This window comes from Ictidomys tridecemlineatus, chromosome 13 (genome assembly GCF_052094955.1).
Source record: "Ictidomys tridecemlineatus isolate mIctTri1 chromosome 13, mIctTri1.hap1, whole genome shotgun sequence".
Classification (NCBI taxonomy): Eukaryota; Metazoa; Chordata; class Mammalia; order Rodentia; family Sciuridae; genus Ictidomys; species Ictidomys tridecemlineatus.
In genome coordinates, this window is record NC_135489.1 from 82,748,117 (window position 1) to 82,759,261 (window position 11,145).

Below are 11,145 nucleotides of genomic sequence, written 5' to 3' on the forward strand. Positions count from 1 at the left end.
TTCTTAGAAGAAACACAGATCAAATTTGAATAACAAAGTATCCTGGGAGGTAATTACAAATTCAAACCTTGAAGGATTACTCCATTCAGAGAAATTCAGGGACTTTCTGAGTCAAATTCCCAGGAATCTAAGAAGTATGTGTGACTGAATAGAAGAGAGAAGTAGAAAATTCAGGTTGGGTTTCAATTAAAATGAATTAAATCTAGATTTCTAATTTGGAAATTTGAATTTTTCAGAAGCTCTACATGCAAGAACCTCTGGTACCACCAAGATTTCTTGTAGTCTCTTCTGAAATCGATTAGTAAGGGGAGAGCCAGCCTCTTTAAAGGACTTTGGTTGGATGTTTCAATTATTTTTTGCATGTTTTGGCTGATTGTGATGGTATTGCATTTTCATGGACTTTTCCATTTCAGTGGTGATAAGAGGTACTTTTCATCAGAGGCCACATGACATATTTTTGTTCTTTCCAATGGACCAGTCAGTGGTAATAACAACAACAAAAAACAAAAAAACAAAACAACAACAAAACAAAACAACAACAAAACAAAACAATGTTAAGGATGTGGATTCCAAGGAGAAATTCAAATACTAACACAGGAATGAAAAAATAATGGGGAGAATCTGGACTATCCACTGGCACCCCTGAACTCAATGTAAAAAGCCAATAAAAAAGCTTGAGACTATAATGAAGCACCAGTTGTAAAGTCTGACTACTGTCCAAACATAGACACCAGTTTAGATGCTAAATAAAGACAGAAGGCCATAGAAGTAAAGGAGATTGGTAGAAGAAAGACATGAAGGTCAGCAAAAGCTTATTACCCATTTCAGAGACAAAAATTACAATTTCTCTATTATTTTTCTTTGTGATGTGACAGTTACTATATATGATTATATTTTCCCCTTTATTTATTTGAACATGTAACTATTTTAGGGGAATAAAAATTATTTTTTTCACACATTTATTTGCTAAAAATGGCTGGGCCCCTATAACATATGATTGAGAGAAAAACAAATACAAGTATGTGATAAAATTCATATGTGACAAATGAATCTTTTGAAATGAAAACACACACACACACACACAGAAGTAAATCTGTATTTTATTCATGTTAGTTTTGATAGAGAAGTGCATAGTTGTGAAGAAGTTTGAGTGGATAAAGAAGTACCATGTCATGGCAGTAAGCTGAAGGTGACTTAGGAAGGCCAGTAGGTTCCTTTCTTCCAGGTAAAGCAAGGGCACACTGACATAGAAGATCTGTTGCCCTGCCTTAAGAGAGAAGGATGAGAAGGCCAGAGAGGGAACTTTCCAGGTTTAACGCCCTGCCTCGGGGAGAACTTTGAGGGGAAGATGAAAGCAATCTTCTTGTGCTCAGATGCCTGAGTATGAATGCCATTAGAATGGATGGATTTGGTGGTGGTGAGTAACCAACATTTAATGCATAGGTTGCTGAGATTTATCCTAAGAGAAAATGAATGAATGGGTACCACTCAGAGACTTGGCTGGGAGTTCTAATTACTAAGTGATAAAACATTGAGCTGTCTCAGAGGAAAAAAAATATTGTCAATGGTCTAAGGAAATTATGCATTATATTAGTTTAGCTATTTATGTTAAGAGCCACACCTATGGAAAGAAAGATGTGTGATAATGTTTGTAGTTAATGTGGGTTGATTAGATAGTTATAATTTTTGGCTGCTTAGTTTCTGAATCCCTTGTTTAGAGACCATGGCCTATGGAGAGTCCTGGAAAACACTGCCATTTTTATCATTATAAAATTATAAAAGCAAGATACATTTGGCCTTTGTGTTTAGCAATTAGGTAGCTGAAGATACCTATACTTAATAGGGTTTACTATATTCCAGCTACTATTCTAGACACACATATAGCATAACCATGGGAACTTATTAGAAGTCAATGTGAATAAAAATATAGAACAAAATATATGAACTTCCAACACTAAACATGAAGAAAAATACATAAATATCAAATTAATCTTTAAGCAGGAAAAATGGCTATTTGATATTAGTAACAGGTAGAGGATGAAGGTGTGGAACAGTTAGCATAGGTACAGTTTTTGATTAATAGTCCAAAGAAAAACTTTCAAAATCAGAAAATGAAGTCTGATATCCTATGTGTCTATAGAGAAGTAGTGAAGATTTTCAAGGAGACAGAAACATTTCCTCTGGCTGCCAAGTATGTAGCTCTTTGAAGTGAAGATATTAAGCAGATGAAGGATGGATTGTGAGGCTACATACAATGTTTGGCAAGGAAGTAGGTCATAAGAACCAAAGTGCACAGTGAAGGGCATAAAATGTACTCTACAGGAAGAAAAGTCCCTGTGGAGAGGAAATTAAGGGGATTCATAGGAGTAAGAGGAAGTGCAGAAGCTGAGATCAGTTAAAGCAATAATCTAAAATTTCTGAAATAACTCAAAGTCTGTGGATGATAGCGATTTAGATGGAAATTCTAAAGGTAGACCAGTACACGTTCTTCCCTCCACATCCATGGATTCTAAACTCATGGATTCAGCCAACTGCTGATCAAAAATATTCAGAAAAACCATGCACTTCTACTGAACATGTACAGATTTTTTTGTCATTATGCCCTAAACAATATAATAGAACCACTGTAACCCAATATTCACATGTTGTGAATAATCTAGAGAGATTTTAGTATAGGAGGAAGTACATAGAATATATGCAAATTCTATACCATGTTACATAAGTCTTGAGCATCCACAGATTTTGGTATCTGCAGAGGGTTCCACAACCAAACTCCCATCCCCCATCCTCCAATGATCCTGAGAAACAATGGTAAAGTAAATAATTTAGTTAGTCTTCCTCCTGGAACTCTTGGAAGTCAAACTCTAGATGACCAGAGGAAAAAACAAGAAAAAGACTGCATTTTGTTCCCAGGTCCTGGGAAATAGCCTCTAAATCCTTTAGATTTGCTGACTGATAATGTCTTTGTTATTCCTATAGGCATTGAGAGTTCATACTAATTAGGTGACTCATAATGGACCCTGAGACACTTTATGCTAAGGAGATATTTCAGTATGGTGGCTGGACAAATGAAAATATGTCTTTGTGAAGACTTGCATACTCCTGAAGGAAATGTTTGTGGTTTGAATACAAGATGTGTGGATCTATGTGATAGAACTTAAAGAAATTCTGCTTATCCAGAAAGAATTTTTAAAAAATCAAAGTATATTTTGTAATTGTAACTTTTCACATTAAAGTTGAAATTTGAATAGCTTTGTAACTGAATTCAAAAATTAAGTACCTTAATCTGTTAATAATGAAATATAGCAAATTTGTAGGTTATAACATCAATATCAATATTTACCTCAAAACATAGTAAGTATTGACTCTTTAAAAAAACAATGTTCGAAAACCATAATGTCAACAGGAATAGGATTCCTACTTTTGTACTAATGTTCCTTTAAAACAGTTTATTGCTTATATCTTAATCCCTAATCATAGAAAACCTCTAAATCCATTAGAAGGGAAGCATTGCCAAAAATATCATAGTTTTCTCATTTAACTATTAACAAATATATGTGTGTATATATACACACACACACACACACACACACACACATATATACACACATTTATATACATATATAAAGATGTTATTTATCATTTATGTACTATTGATTCAGTTTCTAAGTACATTTAACTCATACTATTATATGCTCATAGAAACTAATTTTAAAAATTCTGTTAATTCCATATTTTATCAAAAGCAAAAAAGAAAAAGAAGGCAATATCTCAAAGGATGTTAACATAAGCCATTGATAGAAAAGACAAAAAATTAAAATTGTACTTTTACTTTGTTTCTTCTCACTCTTTTTATAGTAACATTTGACATTCAATTAGCTCTTTTTTCTAAGTTATCCAGTTGGTTCACAGTTTGCCCACATAGAAGAACAACTCTGTCCCAATAAAAAGAAGGAAAATCCTTGGGGGCAGTAGAGAAGACGGCTAGGATCTCTTATAATGTTAAAGCCCTAGAGCTCCCAAACCCAAAGGCCTCCCACTTTCAGTTTAGACAGTTCAGAGGAGGGTCTGTGTTTCCATACTTCCTTTGAAAAATCTCATCAGATGCCTGCAGAAACTCTTCTCTCGTTTGCAGAATCCCATTGAATGCTCACAATCTTCCTTTTGAATGTCTACAATTGCCATGCCCTTCAAATGAACGAAGAAGCATCTGAACAGGGAGGCCAGGAAGCTTGCTCAGAAATGCAAGCTTTGGGTGTCTATCACCAGCCTGCCCAGTTGCAGAGCCTGCTGTGTCTGTCACTGCCTTGGCCCATCTTCCTGATGTTCTGCTCTGCTCACTTTCTCTTCATCTCATCGTGCATGGCTCAGCTACTATTCAAGTTTAAACAATATAGTATATTGTGCAAAAAGTTTATTTCAGCCAAATTTATCTCTGGGACAAAGATATAACACTTGATATGGAGAGTAGTATTGGATCATTGGGGGATGGGGTGGCATTTCTTATCACCCCCCCCAAAAAAAGAAAAAAAACATTTCAGCTACTATGCAAAATGATTACAAATGGAAAATGGAACTACTCACAGATTTTTAAAAATAGTGTGTTTTAGAAATATTTACTATCTAGCAATATGCCCCTATGTTTTACCAAAGTTGAGAACTTTCTGAAAGCTATGTTTTTATTTACTTTAAATGGGGAAAGACCAAATTGAATACTACAAAGTGGATGTTTCATTAATAAACTATATGTGTTCTTGTTTATGTTGCTATAGTGATAAAATAAAAGATTTAGAAATAAGATAGTAATACATATACTTACATTCATGGCTGAATTCAGAAGAGATAGAGCAAAGGTTTCCTGCTGTCTTGATTATCAAGAATAATATAGAATAGTGTTTGCCAAAGCTGTCTTCAAAGATGGATGCCTTGTATCTGAATCTGTGATGCATGGAATTCCATCTAATTGATTACACAGCCCCACTCAACAATCTTATTCACAAAGATTAATGGGTCACTGAAGCCCTGAGAAGAATTAGCTGCTGAACAAAACATCACCTGATTCAATTCAACTTCTTTCCAGAAATATGGCCTGGGTATTGCAATTGGTCATTAAGAGCAACTGGATGCTTGACAGAGTTTGGCTGCAGCATCCTGTACAAAAGGTTGAGCTGAAATCAGATACTACAGAGACTGCAAGCTGGAAAAACTACAGGTGCAATTTTATTATCTGTATAGTACACAACACATCATAAAGATTTATTTTGATGCTGCATATGACCTACATATATTAGGATAACTATAGTTTTAGATATGTGTAGCCTTAGAATACCCAGACTGATGCCATTTTTGAAATGGGTTGTGAACACCTGGATTAACATAGTTTGGAGGTACTCAAGGGTTCTAATGAGTTTAGCACACATGATGGGAATCTTTCCCAGGCTGCCATAGGAGGTTTTATTTACTTATTCTTATTACTTATTCAGTGAGCTCCAAGTAAGAAGCATCATGTCAGGAAAAGTTAGAAATTAAGTAAATCAATAGGAATAAACCTTGTTTAAGTTTTCATAAAAGTTGATATCAGAGCAAAGAGTTTCTCAACAGGTGGAAATTTTAGAGCATAAAGTCTAATTGAATTACTATTCTGTGGGTTTTTATTTGAATTGACAGAAAGACTAAGTTAAATAATAGTGCAAGGAAGTTTAAAATGACTGCATTAGCCACAAACCAGAGACAAATTCATAAATATATCATGGACTTTGGCACACAGCTTTTATAGTCAAAGCTAATAGTAAATATAAGCCTAATGCTCTCCATTATAGGGAAACATGTTATATTTAAAAATTAATTTATAGTTGTCTTGGATCCCATGCATATGATGAATTTTACAGGCCTAAATTTAGGCTGGCTGGACTGCATGAGGCATTAGTAAGAGAATTCTTTCATAAGTTGACCAGCATGTGATCATCTTCTATTTCTAATACAGTTAAAAGACTTTTCCATTTTTTTTAGTGAAACCTCATTCAAAACATCTATTATTTTAAAGTATTATTCTTCAAATTTTTAAAACATTTGACCTCTTTTGCATACAAAACAATAATTTTTGTAAGATCAGTGACATAAATTTTAGAATGCTATTTAATTGATAAAAATGATTTTATAAATTAGGTTAAGTTCAATCATAATAAAGTGATTTTGACTAGGAATTTTGATTATTAATATACATTTAGTTTTATGAAACAGTGTCTCCCTCAGTTGCCCAGGTTGGCCCTGAACTTGTGATCCTTCTGCCTCAGTCTTCTGAATTAGTGGTATTATAGCAATGTACACTGTGCTCAATTTGATTATTAATTTGATGATTTGAGGGGATGAATATATTTGGTGACTCACATATAGATGAATGGTGATTTCTCTTTAAAAGTCAGCACACAATTTATTTAATAATATTATGCACAATTGAGAAAAGTCTGGTAATCTATTATGAATAGTAACCATTTTTCAAGTGATTGTGTTTTAATCTCAAAATACCCTGGAATAAAACTAACATATATCTTCAAAGACAAGTGGTAGAAATTGTTTTTCAAATATCAATTACTGGAAGCAGCTAATTACTATTACTTTAAAATCAGAAATACTGATAGGCTTCTGTTACTATTGCTACTAGTAGCTTTACTAGTGATATTATCATAATTAATAGCAAGAACAGCGGATGTTGAAAGACCTATGAATATTGATTTTTTGATAAAGTTCTTCAAGTTTCTGTGTATAATTCACATTCATAGAAAGGCTGTCCTTCAGCCTACAGAATTGTTTAATAGAGGTTTTTCATCTTGCAGAGCTAAATCCCAGAATTACCCTTCCAGGAGAAGGTTTGAACAAAAACCTGGTTGTCAAATTCAACAATAACAACAACAATAAATAAAACATTCTGGAATGACATATTTTGGAAAACCACAACAACTTTTGTTTTTGTATAAGTATGTTCCAAATAACATAGAAACCTATTTGTACTAAAATATTATTCACTATTAACATGAAATTCAATTTAATTTGAAGTCCTACAGTTTATCAAACAAGCCTAGACAAATAGGGAACAAATTCTTCCCAATAATAAGATAATTAAGGCTCCACTAAAAATGCATGGCAGCATCCATGCAAATCTATGTTAGGTGACTTTTTCTCTATTTCTATATAGTTCCACAGAAATACGCTCTTCTTCATCTTATGAATAGATAGCTCTAGGATTGAAATCTCTTACCTTAATAAAAAAAAGAAATTCAAAAGTGCAGTGGATGGGCAGTAAGGGACAGGAGGACAAGGAGGCTGCCCCCAGTGACAGCACCAGCCCAGGAGCCTCTTAACAGCCCTCAGGAACCTGTTACACCCTTGCACTGCTGGAGTCGGGGTCAGAGCTTTGCCCCATCCAGTGAGTAGGAGGAAGAGGAGCCTGGAGAAAGACTGGCCCAGGAGGAGGCCTGGGGACAGTTAGGATTGAAATGCAGCATTCCCCAGTCCCATCGGCGTGTTCATGCAGTGCCTTGGAGAGAGTTCAAAAATGTATGGAAAAGTTCAGAAGGCAGGCACTGCCAAGCTATTCCACTTTAGCCATGTGAGATTGGAATGGACAGGCTTACTCCAATATTTGGTGGCTTTCCTATTATCTCCACCCTCAAAGCCACCTTCACTGGACCCTATTTCCCAGGTCATTGCATTGCCTCAGACTACTCTGCCTTCTTTTTTCTCTTTGTGAGGACTCCTGTTATTTCCCAGGGACCCTTAGACTCATGCAGGGCAATTACAGTGGGCCCACCTGGGTACTCCAGAACTGGCTTTCTATTTCAAGATTCTTAAATTCATTGCACTGAAAAAAAAAAATGATTACTTTACAAGAGGCTGTATTCACAGATCTGGAGATTAGAATGTGGGCATTGTTCTGCCCACACCACTTTCATATAGATAAGGATTTAAATCAATTCCCCAAAGGTCAAGCTTGCACTCAGATATTTAATTGGTAAATTTATGGTCACCCTCAAACCCTCTTAATATAGGAAAGTATTACATCACTTTATCATTGCATTCATTAATTCCAATTTACAGAGTAAAAAACTGAGGTTTCCAGGGTAAGTCAACTTAATAAAAACTTATACAGCTAGTAAGTAGTCAGGCTACCCTTATGATCTCAACGATATTCCTAATCTCTATTGCCTCCAAGTAATATAAATATGGGACACAGAATACACAAATTTATAACTAATAAAATTATACTAAGACCAATTTTATAATAATCAAATATGCAAAAATAAACTTATTTTTTCATGAGTGGCCATTAAACAAAAACAGTGCACAAAAATGTGTTTGAGATTGCCTAGTATTTATTTAAAACCAACTCCAAGGAATATCAATTTCTCAGAGAACAGTGACAATCATTAATATAAATGGCTTTGTGTGTTGATTTTCTTGATTACTCATATGTATCCAGGTCATTATGCATAGCTTTGGGAGGAAAGTTACAATTTTTCTTTATTTACTCTGACTACAGTGCCAATCAAATTCCTGACAATGATTATGCTGTAGTTAGTTTGGGGAAATCAATTATTTCACTGATCAACTTCTAATAAGATTTCTGTATCTGAACTGAATATGTGGATTCCTATTTTTTAAGACAATCATTAACTTTTAAAGTCACTGAAACATTTTTTTTCCTATTTACTTATCTGCCTGAACTTTCTAGAGACCATACCATGGAAATGGAGAGAAAGAACCAAAATAACTATAAAGTAATCATTGACTATAATGTCAGATCAAGTAGATTTGAATTTGAAATAATCATTGACTAAGATGGCAGATAAATATAGATTTGAAACCAGACCTTAGAATTTATTAACTAAGAGAACTTGAACACACCATTTAGCATCATTAATCCTCAACTTTATTATACACAAAGTGATATTTAAAAGATGAACAGTTATAGCGACATACTTGTCACATAGCAATAAACACAATGACTAATCTCTAGTTATTATTTATTATTTTGCTTCTCATATTTCAGTACTTTATATATATCAACTTATTTACAAATCATTCAAGATGGATAATATTATCATCCCCATTTTTCAGATGAGTAAAGTTTATGTTTTTAACATGAGAAAGTTTAGAAGCTGAGTTTTATTAAAAAGGAGAGATTTATGAAGCAATAGTAAAGAACAATTATAGGTAGCAGTAAAGCTACTTAAGAGTATAGGATTTTTATTATTTCCTTTTCGGGGGAGGGGGCAGCACGACTCAGGAACACTCAGCCACTGAGACCCATCCCTAGCCCTATTTTTTATTTTATTTAGAGACAGTTTCTCCCTGAGTTGCTTAGCCCCTCACTTTTTTCTGAGGCTGACTTTGAACTTGTGATTCTCCTGCCTCAGCTTTCTGAACTTCTGGGATTACACAGGTTCACAACTTCACCCAGATCCTATCTTTTTTTAAAATTTTTGTTTGTTTTGAGCATAATAATAGTCCTGCAAATTATATTTATGACTGAAAAGGCATACCTGAGCAAAAGGGATGTTGCTATTTTATTTAACCTATGAATAGTAGAATTCTTGTGACAAAGACAAAGTGATGACATATAATACTTTTCAAATATCAGGTGCCGTATATTACACACATTGCTTCAATTGCATTCATTCATTTTCTCCTCAGGCAGTTCTGTCAGATGTATGGTGTTTGGAGAACATTTTATTTTTCTTAAGGTAAAACTGAGGTTTACACTGGTTTTTTTTTACCCATTCTTACTATATTGAAGAGTCATAAAACCAGTATTTATATGATAGAAATTTAGTTACTAAGTCAACACATCTCATCACTGTGAATCTATTCCTAATTTATCTAAATCCATCAATTTTCTGGTAATTTACTCTTATTTTAGTTGAAAATGTATTTTTAAAAGTACTTTAAAAAGTATCTCATTTCCCTTACTTACTGGGCACTGGTGGAGCAAGTCAGATACATCCATTTTGTGCCGCATTCCACCCTACTGACTAAGGTATTTAAGTTGGGTGTTGGCTCCTCTGTAGAGGTGTTGCCAGCAGTGAGGTGAACCTTTCATGAAGTGTGACCCACAGTGCTTAAAACTTTTAACACTCATAGATTTCAAGTTTCCTTTAATGCCCAAGGATGACAGTCATATAAAATGCTTATTTGGGCCATTGGGATCTAAAAACAAAGGCTCATACATTTTGGTACAGAAAAGCATGGAGTAGACAAAATTTTTCTTCTCTCCCCTTGTTCTGCACACTTGGGATTTTTTTGACTTAGAAATCCTGTCTTTTCATGGGGAAGTGCTCTCAATTTCCTGACCCCTTCCCATATACCCCTTTGTGTGTCTTGAGGTTAATATTGAAGAGCTCAGTGAGTTGCTTTCAGGGTGATCAAAAGATGACATCCACCTTGCCCCTGAATGGTTCGTTGCATTGAAAGTTTGCTTTCTGCCTGCATCCTCTCCCTTCACAATGTACAAGATGAAAAATAATATCTTTGACCATCAGTATGAACTTTCATCTATGTGTCTAATATCCATTGTTTGTTTCTCTCTCATTTTTATATTAGAAACACTTGCCTTTATGTTTTCATCAAACTCAGTGGCTCAACTTCATATTCCTTCACCTATGAACAACTGTCACTATTGTCTTCATTGCATATGAAATCAGCAATTATGTTAAAAGTGATGGTTAGCAGCTGGAAGTACTGTTCATTATTTTAATTGATCTTGGGCTGGTTATGTAACCACGTTGGCCAATGGGAGGGGAACAGTCTGAGCCAAATCTTTCAGTGTGAATGTGTGGTTTTGGTTGGCCTCTTCTGCCCTTGCCATCTGCCCCAAGAGGAGCCAATTAAATGTGTATCTTTAACATGCTTCTTAGGTTGAAGATTTGCTGAACAGAATGAAATCTGAAAGGAAGGGCAAAGTCCAGCCAAATCCAGCCAAAGTCAAACATGACTTGCCAAACCACAATTAAACTTCAATCTCCAGAACCAGAACTGCAAAATAAATTATTCTGATGTTCGGCCTGATATATTTACTTTTTTCCCTGAATATTATTCTAGTATAATCTTAATGCATATTTTATCAGAGTAGACCTTTACAACCATATCCTC